Here is a 21,944-nt window from a genome sequence, read left to right as displayed (position 1 = left end):
AGTGTTCACAACAGTCCCTGCACATAAGTGCTCAGTAACTGTTAGTTACTATAGAAGGCAAATTCTTGTCTTGGGATCTGAGTTTCCAAATTTGTGTCTTAGCCAGAAAAGAAAATTCACTTATTTAATTTTTTTTCAATGTTTACTAAATGTCTACAATTATGCCAGCTGGTGCAGTAAAAAATTAAAAAAACAGATTCTGAATGGAAAAAGAAGTTTGAGATATGATCTCTGATCTCAAACAGCTTACTAGTGTGAAATTACTAAATGTATGAAACAAAGAAGGTAGAGTTAAGTACTGCTACCCTGAGTAAGCATGAAGTTCATGCTGATAGAACAAGGAAGTGATTCATGTTGACTAAAATAGCTGAAGAATGGATAAAAACTGACTAGTCTGAGAAGAGGAGACAGGCATTATTCCAGGCAGCGAAGACCACTTGAACAAAGGAATAATAAGAGGTGAACAGGTAAGGGCAGTAGGAACTAACAAACAGGGGCGTGGGACCTGATAAAGGGAGGCTTAAAATCCAGTACAGGCAACCAGGTCTTCATGCAGGATGTCTAGAAAAATCGTTTTAGGTTCTTGAGAGTGAAGTCTTAGTTAAATAGAGAAAAACTGAGGATTCAGGAAGAGTAAAAACACTACCAAAAGTGTAAGACTGCTTTCACCTAAGTATTTTACATGTATGAATATTCATTTAAAGGTGAGAGTATTAAGCAACAGACGACGTGACCCAGAGACGTGACGCAGTAAGCTTGGCCCCACAAACTAAACCCTTGTTGCTTAATCCTACCTAGTCAGGAATTTTACTGACTGGTTAACTAAGTTTAGCAAATTGTCAGAAGAAACTCGCTCACTGTTTTACTATTTACACTGGTACGAGGACATCTTTGCACTGAGAAAAAATGATGGGTAAAGGTAAGAGGAGGGTAAGAAAATGAAAGGAAGGTAAGAGGTGAAAGGGATAAAAGGAGAGCCGGGCCGCCAGGGTCCCTGCGGGAGGGGATCGGGGTCGGGGGTCGGGCGGCCCTCAGGGAGCCCCACTGGGCCCGCGCCTCCGGCGCAGCGCGTGTGCTTGCGGGCGGGGCGCCCTGGCCGCCAGTGGCCAATCCGGGCGGGCGTCTTGGGAGGGGCGGGGCTTGACGGTTCGGGCTCCGCGCGTCCTCCTTTTTGCACACACACGAATACAAAGAGCAAACGACCTTCGGGTATCCTTTTTCCATTTTCCCCCCTATTTAATCTTGTGTGTGTGTTCAAAAAATTTAAAACTAGAGATCTGTGGCAGTGCTGGGGTGAGGAAACTGTTGCTAGGGGGAATTTGCGCTTTCCCCCGTTTCTTTTTCTGTCTCTCTTCCTCTTTCTTTTTTCCTAGTCAAGGATTTAAATATACCAAGAACTTGAGAAGCAGGATCGTCGTGTACAACTGTTTCCAGCCAAATTTATAGAAAAATTTTTTTTTTCTTTTTGCTACCACATTTTAAGAACTGATAAATTTTTGTAGTCGAGGATTTTAAAAATTTAGCTGCTTGGGGAGTACAGATTTCGTTTTTTATACGAGATGAAGGGATAATGTAAATTTCTGCCACGGGCATCGTTGAAGAAGAGGAGGCTTAAGACTCCCTTACAAACTGTTTGCGTGTGTTTTACACGGTCACGCAGAACCAAAACTAAGTGCCTTGAATGTGGCAATTGTTCAAGGCCCATGGGTTAAAAATGTTTGAATAGTGTAATTGTGACACTCATTACCCTGGGGAGTGGGTCAAAGCCCCTTTTACGGTGTCTTACACGCATTTTCATAGTGTGTGTGTGTGTATTTCATGAAGCACATAACATCGTAAAGCTTTATCTGAGGGTTTTGTGCTTTGTATATATGTACAGTATGTACAGTTTGTGTATTTGTGCCATATTTTTGTTTTCTGAAGTGATTGCCTTTGGTTTTATGTGTGCAAAATAGCCCTTAGGGTGTGATTTTTTTGTTCTTTCTGTTGTGTTCCCAAATGTGATCAAAACGGTGTTGTGTGCAAATTCAAGTTTAGAAGAATTCCTATGCTTAGCATATTCAGGCACTTTGTGTGCATTTACTCTCTTTTCCTGCTCCTCTTATAAAGGATCAGATAAGTGAATAATTAAATAATTGCCAGGGAGTACACAGTCCAAGTAGCAAATGAAGGTAGGCAGTTTATTGAATCTCTGATTCAAAGCCTTTTTTCAGTGACTGTTTCGCCTAAGTGGTTTTGCTTTTTATTGTGTCCTATTCTTATATGTACAGCTGTGTATATTTTGGCCTTTATGTGTGGTTTGGTTGGTGTGTTCAAGAAGGGAAGTTCTCTCTTGGCTTTTTGACAAAATTGTCGTTTATAGCTTGCTATTTGTTTGAAAAGCTCCGCAGCTGGCAAAGTATCAGGAAAATAATCCAGTCAAATCCAATTCTCAAAAACTACTCATGGTAGTCAGTGGTGAGGGGGAGTGGTCAGAGGGGAGGCAAAGGCAAATAATAAATAGAGAAATCATGAGAAATGCTTTTGTGTCCTGTAGCATTTTTGGAATAAAAAGCCTGCTCACATTTAAGTTACAGAGAAAAGTATATGAATTAGAGGACAACAAACTTAAAGCAGAACCTCTGATTATGTGAGATATATTCTCACTTCACTCTGTTACTGTCTCCTATTAAAGAGCCATATGGAAAATATTTATATTCAACTCTATGTTCTCAGATTGTAGTGAAAGCATTGAAGTATATGGGGTGATGAGGGAGAAACTGGAATGTTGCAAGTGTAGTAGCAGCCAGGAGATTAAAGAAAGGGATCCACTATAGAGTTCAAATTTCATTACCACAATGTGTATGATGATAATACATTTCTATCCTTCACCTGCTGCCCTAGTTCCAAGCAATATTTGAAACACTTAAATAACTACAGCGATAAAATATTTGTACTGATCATGAAATCCATTATAATGAAAGTGGCCCTGTGTGGGCTCTCTGTTTCTTAACCAGAATGAATGTACTTATTCCTTAACAATACAAGCTAGATCAGTGCTTAATAAATAGTGTTTCAAATGTGGATCATTGTACAAGTTTAGACCAGCCTAACTTTGAAATCTAGTTAGATTTTAGTGAGTTTTGTGATGGTGGCAATGCTGGAAATTTATAATGAATTTTACCCTTTCTAATTCTTTTCTGCAGTACTGCAGATCATCACACTTTTTAGCTTCCCAGAAAAGGGAGAGCTCTTCCTAGAGCAGAGCACAGCCCAAGCCCCTGACTTCCTAGGCTATTTGATTATTACTAGGACACCAGGCTCATATCCAGTGTCTTGCTTTCTTTTTAAGAAGAGAATCCCTCTCATGAATATATCTTGGCTTGGTCTTCCTAGCAAAGTATAGCAAAATTAAACTTAGTTGATTTTGATTGAGAATCTGTGAGGCCCCTGAAGATGAAAACTTCTTTGAACTAAGGGGAACTGCCACTTTGCTAATGATAGCTGAAAGATTTTGTAACCAAGGCCGTGGGGAACGAAAATCCTCCCACCACCAAAAGTATGGAACCGATCTGTGGCAACTATATTTATAATCTTGTACACTCAGCTTTGTAAGCAGAAGAGAAACAAAAGTGAGTAAATAATAAAAAACACAAGTTAAAGATGGCGCCTGAAGGGCCTTGAAAAATCCTCGCAGTCGTGTTCCTCCTTGAGAAGGCCCCTCCTTTCCCTGGCTCGTTGAGTGACTGTGGGTTGGAGCCAATAACGTCCCTGGCTCTGCTCCTCCCATAGTCTAACCGCCAATCACGGAGCCAGCGGGCAAGCAGGGCGGTGCCTACCAGCGTGCGCGTGCTGGTCGGTACACGGGCCGGCGCCTTCATTTCCCTCAACTGCCGGTGCGTGGGCTTTGGTCATGCTGAGTAAGCTGGCGCGGCAGTGCCGGGCACACGCAGTGGGGACACCGGCGGGCTGCTATAGCGAGGCCGCAGCAGGAACTGCGGCGCCGCCCTTAGCTGAAGTCTGCAGATCTTGCGTGGTCACGTAGTCTACCCACGGTGTCCCAGCTAGATCCCCGAGTGCTCCTCGGGGCACTTTGCTGGCCGCCACTTCTCTGGACTCATGCCTTTCCGTGGGACTCCCAAGACACGCTCTAGATTGGGTTCAGGGGCGGGTCGCCCACTTCCTTGTGGCTTTGTAGCCAGTGCCTGAGCCCTCTCCCTCCTGTGTTGCCTGTGTCACCCCTGTCTCTAACAATCACCCTGTCTCTTCGGAAATGGTTCTGTCTCTGGTGCCCACCTCGTCATTTTTTACTAGTATTTAATTAATTATTTACCGAGGTCTTTCTGAGCACATGATGTTGCTTTAGTTTTTCATTCTTCATTTTCTCCAAGAATGCAGGAAGAATCCTTTTAACACCAGGCACATTTATATGAAAAGGTTAAACTGGATATATTAATTTTACCAAGTGCATTTTAGCAAATGTAAATGAAGACTGTGCAACACTGAGTTTAAAACTCTGTACCACTCTACAGTTATACTTGGATTGTTTGGATTAGGTGGAATCCTTTTCATTCTACCTCATTCTGCCCTCTGGGTCTACATCTCTCTTTTTTATCCCTAAAAATGAAGCCTTAGACTTTCTTTGCAGGACAATAGTATTTTATGATATTTGCTTACCTACTCTTCTTGTGTGATAAAGAGCTCATTTCTGATAGAACTAGGTCTTCAGAGGACCTTTTAACAAGTGAGCTATTTTGCAACCTCAGGTGGAGGAGCAGAGCTGACCAGCAGAGCAGGAGCTTTAAGTGTCTTTTCCTTATTTATTTATTTTTAAATATTTTATTTTATTGATTTTTAGAGAGAGAGAGGGGAGAGAGAGAGAGAGAAGGGGGAGGAGCAGGAAGCATCAACTCCCATATGTGCCTTGACCAGGCAAGCCCAAGGTTTCAAACTGGCAACCTCAGTGTTCCAGGTGGACGCTTTATCTCACTGCGCCACCACAGGTCAGGCCCTTATTTATTTATTTATTTATTTATTTAGTATTTTTCTGAAGTTGGAAACGGCGAGGCAGTCAGACAGACTCCCACATGTGCCCTACGGGGATCCACCTGGCACGCCCACCAGGGGCAATGCTCTGCCCATCTGGGGCGTTACTCTGTTGCAACCAGGGCCATTCTAGCGCCTGAGGCAGAGGCCATAGAGAGCCATCCTCTGCGCCCGGGCCAACCTTGCTCCAATGGAACCTTGGCTGCGGGAGGGGAAGAGAGAGACAGAGAGGAAGGAGAGGGGGAGGGGTGGAGAAGCAGATGGGCGCTTCTCCTGTGTGCCCTGGCCGGGAATTGAACCCGGGACTCCTGCATGCCAGGCCAACACTCTACCACTGAGCCAACTGGCCAGGGCCTCCTTATTTATTTTTTTAATTTTCAAATTTTTATTGATTTTAGAGAGAAAGGGAGGAAGGGGGGGGAGAAACATTAATTGGTTGTTCCGTTTATTTATGCATTCATTGGTTGATTCTTGTATGTGCCCTGAACACGGATCCTACCTGCAACCTTAGCATATCAGATGTCACTAATTAACTGAGCTACCCGGCCAGTGTCTCCTTTAAAAAAGAAAAAAAATATTGATTAATTGATTTTTAGGGAGAGCAGAAGGGAGAAAGAGAAAAATAAACGTTGATTTTTTGTTCCACTTATTTATGCGAGATCATTGGTTGATCTTGTATGTGCCCTGACCCGGGATCAAATGTGAACCTTGGCATATTGGGACAATGCTACCCTCCCAGAGCTCCGTTTTTTATTTCTTAAAATGAAAATTATGGCATGGCCCTGACTGGCTAGCTCAGCAGTAGAGTGTCAGCCCAGTGTGTGGAGGTCCTGGGTTCAATTCCTGGCCAGGGCAACAAGAGAAGCACCCATCTGCTTCCCCCCCCTCTACTTTTTCTATCTCTCTCTTCTTTGCCTGCAGCCAAAGCTCCATTGGAGCAAAGTTGGCCAGGAGCTGAGGATGGCTCCATGGCCTCTGCCTCAGGCGCTAGAAGGGCTCCAGTTGCAATGGAGCAATGCCCCAGATGGGCAGAGCATCACCTCCTAGTGGGCATGACGGGTGGATCCTGGTTTGGTGCATGCGGGAGTCTGTCTCTCTGCCTCCCTGCCTCCCTGCTTCTCACTTCAGAAAAGATACAAAAAAAAAAGAAAAGAAAAAGAAAATTATGGCATGAATTGCTATGCTTTTAGTAATCACATTTAAGGAAGTCCATTGCTAGTGTGACCCTGAGTGAGTCAAGGACCCGTTATAAAAACATATATCATCTGAGTAATACCGTATCACACATATCTGTTAGTGAAAAACTTTTATTTTTCATAGTTTGGAGGTGAACTCAGTCATGCAGAAAATTCAAACTCAGAATGGGTAGAAAGCAAGCAAGGGAGCTGCCAAGAATATGATATATTTAGTTCTAACAAAAATACATGTGACTTGGGAGGAAAGGGATAGTTAAGATTATGGGCAGTCTCACCCTGAACTGTCTGAGTAAAGAAGATGAGTTTTGTTTTTTTTTAAATCCAAATGTTTGTGAGGAGAATATCAAAATTATTGAAAAGTACATTTTCTAGTCTCCTTTCATATTAGACCAATACTGAAATAAACCCCAAACACATATTCTATGCAAACAAGTTTGACAGCTGCTGTTATTTTGTTTTGGCGACTCATAAGATTCAAGATCTTTTTCTGAACACTCAATTTTCAAAGTTGATAGCATTTTGCAAAAGGCGTGTATATTATTCTATGGTGGTCAGTCCTAGTTTATTCCTAGTTTTTCTTTCTTGACCAAAAATATTAACTTGATTTTAAAATAAATTAGTCTAAAATTGCAGAAGTTAACAGTATCGATGTTTAATAATGTCATTGCTATTACCTGGTTAATTTACTACAGTTAATATTGCTTTGCCAAACATTCCCTGTACTACTTCATGGGTTAATGAATTAGTGTTATACATTTTGAGAAGAAAGATAGCAAAATAAAGTTTATATATGTTAATAATGTGACAGGGTTGGCTGACCAGGCTGTGGCACAGTGGATAGAGTGTTGGCCTGGGATGCTGAAGACCTAGGTTCGGGGTCACCAGCTTGAGCATGGGATCATAGACATGACCCCATGGTTACTGGCTTGAGCTAAGGGTTGCTGGCTTGGCTGGACCCCCGGTCAAGGCACATATGAGAAAGCAATCAATGAACAACTAAGGTGTCACAACTATGAGTTGATGCTTCTCATCTCTCCCCCTTCCTGTCTGTCTGTCTCTGTCTGTTCTCTCTCTCTTGCTAAAAATAATAACATACTACTCACAAAAATTATGGATATTTCAAAATGAATATGAAGCAATAAAATATCCTTGAATTTTTGTGAGCAGTGTCATAAAATAATGTGACAGGGTTCAATGGGCTTGAGAAACTTAAGCTAGTGATGGATAAAAGCAAGAATAATTATGTTAGGTCTGGAGTGTAACAAAAACGAAACAGGTTGCGCTTGACCAGGCAGTGGTGCAGTAGATAGAGCGTCGGACTGGGATGCGAAGTACCGGATTCGAGACCCCGAGGTCGCCAGCTTGAGTGCAGGCTCATTTGGTTTGAGCAAAGCTCTCCAGCTTGGACCCAAGGTCGCTGGCTGGAGCAAGGGGTTACTCGGTCTGCTTAAGGCCCACGGTCAATCAACAACTAAGGTGTCGCAACGAAAAACTGATGATTAATGCTCCTCATCTCTCTCTGTTCCTGTCTGTCTGTCCCTATCTATCCCTCTCTCTGACCCTCTCTCTTTGTAAAACAAAACAAAACAAAACAAACGGAACAGGTTGTAGGTTGTAGTAACAATAGTGCCAATAATAAAATTTTGTTATCAATTTGAATTATTCATACGGAAGAAAGTCTGTCTCCAAAGTAAAAAGAATCTCTGTAGTATATACAATTTTGTCTTCCTTTCTCTACCTCAACAAACTTTCTCCCTGCGTTCATGTTTTTCTTCTCAGGAAAGAGTTCACCATTCTTTCTTTCACATCGGGAAAATCCTTGCTGGGAGAAAACTTAAATCCTATTCTAATATCTCCACTCTCTATTTTTTCACTGGCATTTTTCTTTCTGCTTATTTTTTTTAATTGTTAAAAAAATTTACTGATTGATTTTAGTGAGAGAGGCAGGGAAAGAGAGAGAGAGAGACAGGGATATCAAGCAGTTCCTATATGTGCCCTGACTGGGGACCGAACCATCACCCTCTGTGCTTTGAGACAATGCTCCAGCCAACTAAACTATCCAGCCAGAGCCAGGGCTCTTTCTGCTTTTTTTATTTTTTATTTATTTATTTTTGAGACAGAGTCAGAGAGAGGGATAGACAGGAACGCAGAGAGATGAGAAGCATCAATCATTAGTTTTTCGTTGTGCATTGCGACTTCTTAGTTGTTCATTGATTGCTTTCTCATATGTGCCTTGACTGCGGGCCTTCAGCAGACTGAGTAACCCCTTGCTGGAGCCAGGGGCCCTGGGTCCAAGCTGGTGAGCTTTTTGCTCAAGCCAGATGAGCCTGCGCTCAAGCTGGCGACCTCGGGGTCTCGAACCTGGGTCCTTCCACATCCCAGTCCAATGCTCCATCCACTGCGCCACCGCCTGGTCAGGCATCTTTCTGCTTTTTTAAAATTGAATTTATTGGAGTGACGTTGGTTAATAAAATTATGTAGGTCTCAGGTGTGCAATTCTATAATACATCATCTGTATATTATATAGTGTATTTACCCTCTCAAATTGTCTCCTTCCATCATGATTTATCCCTCCTTTACCCTCTTCTACCTGCCCCCATCCTCATTTCCCTCTCGTAAACCCTTACTGTTGTCTGTGTCTATGAGTTTTTTTTTCTTTGCTTATTTCCTTCACATTTTTCTTTTTTTTTTTTAACTTTTTTATTAATTTTTAGAGAGGAGAGAGAATGAGAGAGAGAGAGGGAGGGGGGGAGGGAGGAGCAGGAAGCATCAACTCCCATATGTGCCTTGACCAGGCAAGCCGAGGGTTTTGAACCGGCAACCTCAGCATTCCAGGTTGACGCTTTATCCACTGCACCACCACAGGTCAGGCCTCCTTCACATTTTTCATATGGCACCCAACCCCCATCTCCTCTGACACCTGTCAGTCTGTTCTCCATATCTATGAGTCTGTTTCTATTTTGTGTGTGAGCTTATTTTGTTCATTGGATTCCACATATAAGTGAAATCATATGGTACTTGTCTTTCTCTGACTGGCTTATTTCACTTAGCGTAATATGCTCCAGGTCCATCCATGCTATTGCAAAAGGCAAAATTTCCTTCTTTTTTTATGGCTAAGTAGTATTTCATTGTGTAAACATACCACAGCTTTTTTATCCACTCATCTACTGATGGGCATTTGGGCTGCTTCCAAATCCTGGCTACTGTAAATAATGCTGCAATGAATATAGGGGTGCACATATTCCTTTGAATTAGTGTTTTGGGTTTCTTTGGATATATACTGTGTAGGGAAGTGGAATTGCTGGGTCATAAGGCAGTTCCATTTTTAATTTTTTGAGGAATCTCCATACTGTTTTCCACAGTGGCTGCACCAGTCTGCATTCCCACCAACAGTGCAGGAGTTTCCTTTTTTGCCACATCCTTGCCAACATTTGTTGTTTTTTGATTTCCTGATAATAACCATCCTGACAGGTGTGAGGTGATATCTCATTGTGGTTTTAAATCAAATTTCTCTGATAATTAGTGAAGTTGAGCATCTTTTCATGTTCTTTGCCCATTTCTTAATTGGATTGTTTTTAATGTTGAGTTTTGTAAGATCCTTGTAAATTTTTGGTATTAAACCCTTATCAGATATATTGATGAGTATGTTCTCCAGTGGTGGGATTCAAATAATTTAACAACCGGTTCTCTGCCCTAGTGACCGTTTCAAGTATAAAAAAGATAAACCAAAAGGTAGTTTATTATTTCATGCATTTGATACTTAAATAAGAATAATAAAAGAGGTAGACAAAACTTGATTATGTTATAAGAAAGAGTTTAAAAATATTAATGAAAAAATATGAAATTATACCTGACAAAAACAATATAAGTTGTCACCCCTGGTTGTTTGGCACTATTTCTCTTTAATTAATTAATTTATTTTTACAGGAACAGAGAGAGTCAGAGAGAGGGATAGATAGGGACAGACAGACAGGAACGGAGAGAGATGAGAAGCATCAATCATCAGTTTCTCGTTGTGACACCTTAGTTGTTCATTGATTGCTTTCTCATATGTGCCTTGACTGGGGGCCTCAGCAGACCAAGTAACCTCTTGCTCGAGCCAGCGACCCTGAACACAAGCTGGCGAGCTTTTTGCTCAAGCCAGATGAGCCCACACTCAAGCTGGAGACCTTGGGGTCTCGTACCTGGGTCCTTCCGCATCCCAGTCTGATGCTCCATCCACTGTGCCACCGCCTGGTCAGGCTATTTCTCTTTACATTATATGTTTGTTTACTGAAGTAAAGAATGCAAGGAAATTAAAATGTAGTATTTCATCAAAGGTATACAGGTAATGAGTTTTATGAAATGAATAAATAAATATTACAAGCATAGTTCTGTCAATTTTTTTTTTCACCTGTGGATGGAATGAACATTACCACAGGCACTTAGAATACCCTGTTGCACAGATGAAAAAGAGTAAGAAAGCCCTGGCCGGTTGGCTCAGTGGTAGAGCATTGGCCTGGCGTACAGGAGTCCCGGGTTCGATTCTGGCCAGGGCACACAGGAGAAGCGCCCATCTGCTTCTCCACCCCTCCCCCTCTCCTTCCTCTCTGTCTCTCTCTTCCCCTCCCGCAGCCAAGGCTCCATTGGAGCAAAGTTGGCCTGGGCGCTGAGGATGGCTCTGTGGCTTCTGACTCAGGTGCTAGAATGGCTCTGGTTGCGACAGAGCGACGCCCCAGATGGGCAGAGCATCGCCCCCTGCTGGGTGTGCTGGGTGGATCCCCGTCGGGTGCATGCGGGAGTCTGTCTGACTGCCTCTCCCTTTCCAACTTCAGAAGAATACAAAAAAAAAAGTAAGAAATGTAAATTTGTGATTTTCACACTGGGCAACTGCCCAAGAGCCCCCCTTAGAACCCTGATTACAAGTGCCATTTTAACAACCAGTTTGCTGAACTCAACAAAAAATTCGGTATTGGTTCTGCAGAACTGGTGCAAACTGCTGAGTCCCATCACTGATGTTCTCCCATTCAATGGGTTGTCTTTTTATTTTGTTGATGGTTTACTTTGCTGTGCAAAACTTTTTGACTTGATGTAGTCCCATTTTCTTTTGTTTACCTTGCCTGAGGTGATGTATCAGAAAAAATACTGCTATAAAAAATGTCCGAGATTTTACTGCCTATATTTTCTTCTAGGATTTTTAGAGTTTCCAGTCTAACATTTAAATATTTAATTCATTTTTAGTTTATTCTTGTGTATGATATAAGAAGATGGTGGTTTCTTTTTCTTTTTCATTATTTTTGCATTTACCAGTCCAATTTTCCCAACACTATTTATTGAGTAGACTATTTTTACGTCATAGTATGTTCTTGCCTCCATTTTATTTTTTTATATTTTATGTATTTATGTATTAAGAGAGAGGAAGGGAGGCAGATGAGAAGCATCAACTTGTAATTGCGTCACTTTAGTTGTTCAAGGATTGCTTCTCATATGTTCCTTGCCGGGCAGAGGCAGGAGGGCTCAAGCCAAGCCAGTGATTTCTTGCTCAAGCCAGTGAACTTGAGTTCAACCCAACAAGCTTGGGTTCAAGCCAGCGAACTTTGGGCTCAAGCCAGCAACCCTGGGATCATGTTGATGATCTCATGCTTAAGCTGGCAACCTCACACTCAAGCTGGTGAGCCTGCGCTCAAGCCTGATGAGCCCTCACTCATGCCTGCAGCCTCAGGGTCTCAAACCTGGGACCTCAGCATCCCATGCCAATGCTCTGTCCACTGTGCCCGCACTGGTCAAGCAATAGCCTGTTTTTTTGTTGTTGCTGTTGTTCATTTCAAAGAGAAAGAGTGAGAGAGATAGGAAGGAAAAGGGTGAGAAGCATCAACTCATAGTTGCTTTCACTTTAGTTGTGCATTAATTGCTTCTTGTACATACCTTGACTAGGGCTCAGTCAGTGTTCCCTTTTTCAAGCCAGTGACCTTTGGGCTCAAGCCGGCGAATTTTGGGATTATTTGGACGATTTCCTCACTCAGGCCAGTGACCCCATGCTGATGTGCCTGCACTCAGAGCCTGGTGATCTTGGGGCTTCAAATCAGCAACCCCAGTGTTCTGGGTTAATGCTTTTTCTGCTGTACCACCACTGGTCAGGGTCTTGCCTCCTTTTTCAAATATCAATTGACTATAAAGGTGTGGGTTTATTTCTGGGCTCTCTATTCTGTTCCATTGATCTATATTTTGTTTTTATGCCAGTACCATGCTTTTTTGATTACTATGGCCTTGTAGTATAGTTTGATTTTAGGTAGCATGATTCCTCCAACTTTGTTCTTTCTCAGGATAGCTGTTGCTATTTGGGGTATTTTGTGGTGCCATATAAAATTTTGGAATATTTATTCTAGTTCTGTGGATTTTGCCACTGGTATCTTGATAAGAACTGTGTTAAATCTATAGATTGCTTTGGGTGCTATGGACATTTTAATTATCTTAATTATTTCTATCCATGAACACAGTATATGTGTCCTTCAATTTCTTTCCTCAGTGTCTTATACTTTTTCCAAGTACTGGTCTTAAACAGCCTTGGTTAAATTTATTCCTAGGTATTTTATTCTTTTTGAAGTAATTGTGAATGGGATTATTTTCTTAGTTTCCCTTTTTGATAGCTCATTATTGGTCTATAAAAACGCACAGATTTTAGATATTTATTTTGTATCATTACTGAATTCACTTATCAGTTCAAGAAGTTTTTTATTTTTTGGTGGAATCTATAAGGTTCTCTATACACATCTGCAAATAGTGACAGCTTTACTTCTTCCTTTCCAGTTTGGATGCCTTTTATTTCTTCTTGTCTGATTGCTGTTGCTAGGATCTTTCTGCATTTTAAATATGCTAAAGTTCTAGAATCTCTATTTCCTTTCTTTCATAACTGAAACTCTAGAGAACCTGACTTCACATCTTGTTTGCATTTTCTTTCCATCAATTCTTCTTTTACCTACTATATAATATTACTTTCACCACCAAAAAAACTCTCTAGTCACTGCCAATGATCATCACAGATAACTTTTTTCCTGTTATTTTTTTAACCATTCTGCTGTGCTTGTCACCATTGATCAGATCCACTTTCTTGACAGTTGGTCTTCTTAGGCTTTCATAACACTTTTCTCCCACCTCACCAACCATTCTTCTCTTTTAATTAAACCTCTCCCATGGATTGGCTTGCAATGTTGTCCTTGGCCTTTGCATTTCACGCTTTATATTTACCCCTTGGTGAACTCATGCACTCTCTCAGTTTCTACTACAATCTTCCTGCTAAAGATTTCAAATCTGCATTCCAGATCTGACCTTTCTCTTGGTTGTGTTCCTCAGTCAGTTGCTTTCAGTACATTTTATTTAAAGATGTTGCCATCAGTTGAAATTTAATGTTAAATAAATACATGTCTCTGTCATGCTGGTGCCTCCTCTCAGCTTCCTCATTTCTATCATTACATCAGTGGTACCATCTTCTGACCTTCAGGCGTACAATATTGAAGTTGTCTTTAGCCAATATTTTTATATCCCATATATTTTTTTAAAGATTTTATCTATTCATTTTAGAGAGGAGAGAGAAAGAGAGAGAGAGAAGGGGGGAGGAGCAGGAAACATCAACTCCCACACGTGCCTTGACCAGGGAAGTCAGGGTTTCGAACCAGTGATTTCAGAGTTCCAGGTCGACGCGTTATCCACTGTGCCCCCACAGTCAGGCAGTTTCTTTTTTTTTTTTTTTTTTCATTTTTCTGAAGCTGGAAACAGGGAGAGACAGTCAGACAGACTCCCGCATGCGCCCGACCGGGATCCACCCGGCACGCCCACCAGGGGCGACGCTCTGCCCACCAGGGGGCGATGCTCTGCCCATCCTGGGCGTCGCCATGTTGCGACCAGAGCCACTCTAGTGCCTGAGGCAGAGGCCACAGAGCCATCCCCAGCGCCCGGGCCATCTCTGCTCCAATGGAGCCTTGGCTGCGGGAGGGGAAGAGAGAGACAGAGAGGAAAGCGCGGCGGAGGGGTGGAGAAGCAAATGGGCGCTTCTCCTGTGTGCCCTGGCCGGGAATCGAACCCAGATCCTCCGCACGCTAGGCCGACGCTCCAGTTTCTTTATCTATGTTGTAATGTCAGTGGCTGAGGCCAGGCAGATTCACATTGGATTCGGGCAGATGGTAGTAAAACTGCGGAGCCGGAGAGGATTGGGCCATTCTGTATAAAAAAGTCTCACAATGACAGACAAGCATACAGGCAGGGGAAACCAGCTTCTGGGCAAACAAACAGCAAAATGGCCCCTCACAGTGGCTGGCAGGCAATCTGCCATCTGTAATCCCCCCCCATATTAATGAAAGAAAAATTATCATCCCTAGCCAATTGGCTCAGTGGTAGAGCGTCAGCCTGGCGTGTGGTTGTCCTGGGCTTGATTCCTGGTCAGGGCACACAGGAGAAGCAATCATCTCCTTCTTCTCCCTTCCTCTTCTCTCTCTTTCTTCCCCTCCCACCGCCTTGGCTCAGTTGTTCTGGGCACTGAGGATGGCTCATGGAGCGTCTGCCTCAGGCGCTAAAAATAACTTGGTTAGCAGGGCCCCAGACAAGGGTTGCCGGGTATATCTCAGTCAGGGTGCATGTGGGAGTCTGTCTCACTATCTCCCTTCCTCTCACTTAGAAAAGAAGAAAAAGCCCTGGCCGGTTGGCTCAGCGGTAGAGCGTCGGCCTAGCGTGCGGAGGACCCGGGTTCGATTCCCGGCCAGGGCACACAGGAGAAGCTCCCATTTGCTTCTCCACCCCTCCGCCGCACTTTCCTCTCTGTCTCTCTCTTCCCCTCCCGCAGCCGAGGCTCCATTGGAGCAAAGATGGCCCGGGCGCTGGGGATGGCTCCTTGGCCTCTGCCCCAGGCGCTAGAGTGGCTCTGGTCGCAATATGGCGACGCCCAGGATGGGCAGAGCATCGCCCCCTGGTGGGCAGAGCATCGCCCCTGGTGGGCGTACCGGGTGGATCCCGGTCGGGCGCATGCGGGAGTCTGTCTGACTGTCTCTCCCTGTTTCCAGCTTCAGAAAAATGAAAAAAAAAAAAAAAAAAAAGAAAAGAAGAAAAGAAAAAAGAAATATTACCAGTTCTTCCTCCAATATGTTGAACCTTTATATCCATAGCTCTCTCATTTTCATCAGTTCACCCCTGGATTACTTTTTTTTTTTTTTAATTCTTATTTTATTTATTCATTTTAGAGAGGAGAGACAGAGGGAGAGAGAGAGAGAGAGAGAGAGAGAGAGAGAGAGAGAGAGAGAGAAACAGGAGGGAGGAGCTGGAAGCATCAACTCCCATATGTGCCTTGACCAGGCAAGCCCAGGGTTTTGAACCAGCAACCTCAGCATTTCCAGGTTGACTCTTTAGCCACTGCGCCACCACAGGTCAGGCCACCCCTGGATTACTTAAAGAGTCTCCTAATCTCTAACTGTTCCACTTTTAGGTTTCTAAACAGGGGTCAGCAAGCTATAGCCCATAGACAAAATCTGGTTTGCCACCTGTTATTGTATGGCCCATGAGCTAAGAATGTTTTATATATTTTTATTTTTTATTGATTTTAGAAAAAAAGGGAGAGAATAAGAGAAACATTAATTTGTTCCACCCAATCATGCATTCACTGGTTGATTTTTAAAAACTTTTTATTTATTAATTTTAGAGATGGGAAGAGAGAGAGATCTGTTGTTCCATTTATTTATGCATTCATTGGTTGAGTCTTATATGTGCCCTGACCAGGGATCAAACTTGCAACCCTGGTCAGGATGACACTCTAACCAGTTCAGCTAACCGGCCAGGGAAGTTTTTGTCATTTTTTAATGTAAACAACAAATGTAATATTTTATGGTGTTTTTATGTCTGTAAGTAAAGTTTTTTTGGAACACCCATGCTCATTTGTTTAACATATTGTACATGGCTGTTTTGTGCTCCAATGACAGAGCTGAGTATTTGTGACAGAAATCACATGGACTACAAACCCTAAATTGTTTTCTACCTGGTCCTACAGGAAAAGGTTTGCCGACTCCTGCTCTAATAGTTTCCTTAACTTGGATTTCAAAGTTCTTTGTCAGCTTTCTTTACCTTTCTATATAGCCCCTTTGTTCTGACCTCTCGCATGTACCCTGTTAATTCCTGTAATGTTTGTTTTTTTTTCTCATCTGTTATGTCTTCTTACTACCCGACCAGTTCATCCTATGTGTACATCATTGAAGGCTCAAGTGGAGGTTTTTCTTCTTTAAGACCCCTTTCTCATACGATTTCATTTTGTTGATTTTTCCTTATTTTGACCTAACTCCTCAGGCCTTTTTTAGTTTGTACCACATTTTTAGGCACATGTGTGTATTTTGCTTTGTTCTTTAGACATTGCCATTCTCAAATATACTGTAAGCTCCTTGCACATAGAGACTTTGTCTTCCTTTCAAGTACTTAGATGTGATTATCCATTTTGGTGATTCATCCTTTAGCATGTCATTATATGCAGAGAAGTTTTAGAAACAACTCTTTTAAAAAAAAAGCAACAAACCACAAAAAAACAAAAAAACTGCCTGACCAGGCAGTGGTGCAGTGGATAGAGCATTGATCTGAGACACTGAGAACCCAGGTTCAAAACCCCAAGATCATCAGCTTGAGTATGGGCTCATTCGGCTTAAGGGCAGGCTCACCACCTTGAGCACGGGGCTGCTGGCTTGAGTGTGGGATCATAAGCATGGCCCCATGGACGCTGGCTTAAGCCCAAAGGTCGCTGGCTGGAAGTCCAGGGTCACTGGCTTGAGCAAGGGGGTCACTGGCTCAGCTGGAGCCCCCTGGTCAAGGCACATATGAGAAAGCAATCAATGAACAACTGAAGTGCCACAACAACAAGGTGATGCCTCTCATCTCTCTCCCTTCCTGTCTGTCTCTCTCTAAAAAAAAAACCTCCAAAACAAAAAACCTTGTTCACCTTTAGTAGTGGAAATTGTGTAACTAATGAAATTAGTGGGTTTTTTTGGTTTGTTTTTTTGTTTAATTTTTATTTATTTATTTATTTTTGTGGCAGAGACAGAGAGAGTCAGAGAGAGGGACAGATAGGGACAGACAGACAGGAAGGGAGAGAGATGAGAAACATCAATTCTTTGTTGCGGCTCCTTAGTTGTTCATTGATTGATTTCTCACACGTGCCTTGACTGGGGGTACAGCAGACCGAGTGACCCCTTGCTTGAGCCAGCGACCTTGGGCTCAAGCTGGTGAGCCCTGCTTAAACCAGATGAGCCTGCGCTCAAGCTGGCGACCTCAGGGTCTTGAACTTGGGTCCTCCATGTCCCAGTTCGATGCTCTATCCACTGCGCCACCACCTGGTCAGGCTTGTTTTGTTTTTAATCACTATCCAGCATCTAAGTTATCTGGTTAGTAAATATTATAATGTGAAATGATCCTTTATTATCTGCTGACTCAGTTTCTTTCCTTGTTCTTTCATTTCAATGTCTTAGAGCAGTGGTCCCCAAGCCCCGGCTGCGGACTGGTACCGGTCCATGGGCCATTTTGTACCGGTCCGCAGAGAAAGAATGAATAACTTACATTATTTCCGTTTTATTTATATTTAAGTCTGAACGATGTTTTATTTTTAAAGAATTACCAGATTCCCTCTGTTACATCCGTCTAAGACTCACTCTTGACGCTTGTCTCGGTCACGTGATACATTTATCCGTCCCACTCTAAAGGCTGGTCCGTGAAAATATTTTCTAACATTAAACCGGTCCGTGGCCCAAAAAAGTTGGGGACCACTGACTTAGAGTTTATGTGAGAGACTAGAACAGGAGGCAGGGAAATTAAGTCAGCAATAATATTTATAGAAACCAAAAAAGAGTTATTTGAATTCCCATTGTGCTACAGTGCACTGTACTTAATTCAAGAAAAACACCTATTTGTTGTCCTAAATTGGACATTCTAAAATGGACATAGTATGTTAATACACAAAATAGAAAAGTAGAAAGAAATTGAGGGAAAAGAATTCACAATACAAAAATATATTTATTATTAAAAACTAGCAGAGTTGAATATTATTCTTAGTCTAAAGCCAGGTGCTATAGTAAATAATTGCACATACTCTGTTTTCTTAATTATCTTTCTAATTTGCACCGTAGAAGGTTTTGTACCTATAAATACATCCTGGAGATTTGAATTTACTCTTAGAATTTTTGAGACAAATTTAGGGGAAATCCCCCAAAGTTCATTTCAAACCATTGTTTGTTTTGTTTTGTTTTGAGAGGCAGGGAGAGAGAGACAGAAACATCGAGCTGTTCCTGTATGTTCCCTGATGGGGGATTTGAACAGGCAACCTTCGCACTCTGAGACAACACTCCAGAGCTATCTGGCCAGGGCATAACTTCTATTGATTTTTAGAGAGACAGAAAGAAGAAGGGAGAGAGAGGGGAGAAAGGGAAACATTTGTTGCTTCACTCAATTGTACATTTTTTGGTTGCTTTCTATGTGTGCCCTGACTGGGAATCGAACTTGCAACCTTGTTGTTTCAAGACAGTGTTCTTAACTGACTGAGCTAAATGGCCAGGTCTGCTTTGCTTTTTTTTAAGATTAGAAAATCAGGATAGGTGTCCAGGGTGGGAACACAGATGTTTCAGGAATAATCATGGTATTGTCCAGCAGCTAGTGTGGAGCACTGACCGTGTGCCGCATTCTGTAGCTGCCTTACTCTGTAGATCTAGCACTCTGTGTATGATCTTAACAAAAACAAAGTTGGCAGAGATGAAAACTCTGGGGATCCAAAAAAAAAGTGAAAAATTTGCCTCAGTTCACACAGCTCTTAAGTGGTGCAGCAGGTTGAGAACCCCCCCACCCCCCTTTTAAACTTATTGTTCAGTGCGTTTTTGGAAAGATCATTTAAGAGGGAGGGAAGGATTCGAGGCAGGCACTGTGCAGGCAAGGGTAAAGGCCTTTTGCAAGAGTGTTTGGGGCAAGAGTGTAGCTATCGTCAGTTGGTATCAGAAAAGTTCCTCACCCAGGTTCCCAACTTGATGTATCTTAATTTTTTTTTTTTTTTTTTGTATTTTTCTGAAGCTGGAAACGGGGAGAGACAGTCAGACAGACTCCCGCATGCGCCCGACCGGGATCCACCCGGCACGCCCACCAGGGGCGATGCTCTGCCCACCAGGGGGCGATGCTCTGCCCCTCCGGGGCGTCGCTCTGCCGCGACCAGAGCCACTCTAGCGCCTGGGGCAGAGGCCAAGGAGCCATCCCCAGCGCCCGGGCCATCTTTGCTCCAATGGAGCCTTGGCTGCGGGAGGGGAAGAAAGAGACCGAGAGGAAGGAGGGGGGGTGGAGAAGCAATTGGGCGCTTCTCCTATGTGCCCTGGCCGGGAATCGAACCCGGGTCCCCCGCATGCCAGGCCGACGCTCTACCGCTGAGCCAACCGACCAGGGCCATGTATCTTAATTTTAAAAATTTTTTTATTTATTAATTTTAGCAAGGGAGGAAGGGGGAAAAAGAGAGAGACAGGAACATAGATCTGTTCCCGTATGTGCCCTGACCAGGGATCGAACCGGCAACCTCCGTGCTTTGGGATGATGCTCTAACCAACCAAGCTATCTAGCCAGGGCTCTTAATTTCTTTTTTTAAAGTATATGTATATCTTACTTTCTGATTTTATCAATATTGACCTAACTGACAAGCATGTATATATTATCATCTACATAATTACTTTTTTAAAGATTTTATTTATTCATTTGAGAGGAGAGAGAGAGAGAGAGAGAGAGAGAGAGAGAGAGAGAGAGAGAGAGGAGACACAAGGGTGGAGGAACAGGAAGCATCAACTCCCATATGTGCCTTGACCAGGCAAGCCCAGGGTTTCGAACTGGCAACCTCAGTGTTCTAGGCCGACGCTTTATCCACTGTGCCACCACAGGTCAGGCACATCTACATAATTTAACTTTCTTTTTTTCACAATACCCATGTTTCAGATTAAACTAGCATGATGTTGGTTAAAAAAATGAAAAACCCTGCAGGAGCAGTGTAGGCCTTTATTTAGGAAGGAAGAGGATATAGAAATGATTCATCCATGAATTGACATTGGAATCACTTAGTGCTTTCCTTTAACCTTTCATTTTAATTTGGCTTTAACCTTTAGTTTTAGGCTTAGTTGTGCCTTCCAGTGACTCTAATGACAGAGAGAAACTATAATGGATTTGAGTTCAGTTCTTGCAAGGAGTAAGTATATGGCACAGAAAAGTGTTTCTTGATCTAAAGAGTGGAAAGAACAGATGAAGACTATTCTTTAACAACCAGATGAAATTAAAATGCATTGTCAGATTTATACGTTGAGTACCTCAAAGACATTGATGTTACCTGTCCTTTTTTTTTTTTTTTTTTTTCCCCCCTGAAGCTGGAAACCGGGAGGCAGTCAGACAGACTCCGGCATGCGCCCGACCGGGATCCACCCGGCATACCCACCAGGGGACGATGTTCTGCCCCTCTGGGGCGTCGCTCTGTTGCATCCAGAGCCATTCTAGTCCCTGAGGCAGAGGCCACAGAGCCATCCCCAGCGCCCGGGCCATCTTTGCTCCAATGGAGCCTCGGCTGTGGGAGGGGAAGAGAGAGAGAGAGGAAGAAGAGGGGGAGGGGTGGAGAAGCAGATGGGTGCTTCTCCTGTGTGTCCTGGCCAGGAATCAAACCCGGGACCCCTCACGCCAGGCCGACGCTCTACTGCTGAGCCAACCGGCCAGGGCCTACCTGTCTTTTTTTTTTAATTGATTTTTAGAGAGAGAGGAAATGAGAGGGAGTGAGAAAGCGGTGGGAGAGGCAAGAAGCATCCACTTGTAGTAGTTGCTTCCTGTATGTGCCTTGCTTGACCAGCAAGCCTAGGGATTTGAACCAGCAACCTCAGCGGTCCAGGATGATGCTTTATCCACTGTGCCACCACAGGTCAGGCCAATATTACCTGTTTCTAAAATGAGATTGCTGATTTAAAAAAAAAATCCCCGTCTGACCTGTGGTGGTGCAGTGGATAAAGCGTCAACCTGGAAACACTGAGGTTGCTGGTTCAAAACCCTAGCTTGCCTGGTCAAGACACATATGGGAGTTGATGCTTCCTGCTCCTCCCCTTCTTTCTCTCTCTCTCTCCCCCCAAATGAATAAATAAAAATTATTAAAAAAAAAAACTTAAATAAAAAAAAAATCCCCAAAATCTCAGTATACAAACAATTTTTCTGACGTCTTCCTCTCTTTTTTTTTAAAATGTTTTATTATTCATTTTTAGAGAGGAGAGAGAGAGGGAGAGACAGAGAGGGAGAGAGAGACAGAGAGAGAGAAGGGGGGAGGAGCTGGAAGCATCAACTCCCATATGTGCCTTGACCAGGCAAGCCCAGGGTTTCGAACCGGCGACCTCAGCATTTCCAGGTCGACGCTTTATCCACTGCGCCACCACAGGTCAGGCTCTTCCTCTCTTTTTAATTGTGATATTAAAATTTGCAAGGTAAGATAGAAATGTATCTCTTGAGGAAATTATAAACATACTTAAGATTTTATCATTAGGGAGCTTCAGACAGAAGGATTCTTTTTCCTGTAATCAAGTGTCATTTAGAAAAGGACAGTATGAAGTTCCTTGGAGTGCTCCTAGTGATACAAATCAACCTTCCTACCTCTTCTCTCTCTCTCTCTCTCTCTCTCTTTCTCTCTCTTCTGGAGCGGTCTAATTGGTTAACTACAGTGATTCAAAAGAGAGGCTGTTTGGTTTA

At 43.0% G+C, this 21,944-nt stretch overlaps 1 protein-coding gene across 2 annotated transcripts in view; it reads left to right on the top strand.

Annotated features, from left to right (window-relative positions):
- The first annotated feature begins 1,134 nt into the window (after positions 1-1,134).
- The window catches only part of C4H14orf93 (chromosome 4 C14orf93 homolog), a 33,967-nt gene continuing 13,157 nt past the window's right edge, over positions 1,135-21,944 (top strand). For both annotated transcript variants that reach the window (XM_066277440.1, XM_066277439.1), the window contains exon 1: positions 1,135-1,209. The gene's annotated coding sequence lies outside the window, so the exon portion shown is untranslated. The remainder of the gene's footprint in view (positions 1,210-21,944) is intronic.

The sequence above is a fragment of the Saccopteryx bilineata genome, chromosome 4, assembly GCF_036850765.1.
Source record: "Saccopteryx bilineata isolate mSacBil1 chromosome 4, mSacBil1_pri_phased_curated, whole genome shotgun sequence".
Lineage (NCBI taxonomy): Eukaryota > Metazoa > Chordata > Mammalia > Chiroptera > Emballonuridae > Saccopteryx > Saccopteryx bilineata.
Note: the sequence above shows the minus strand (reverse complement) of the source record. Positions and strands in the feature narration are given on the sequence as shown.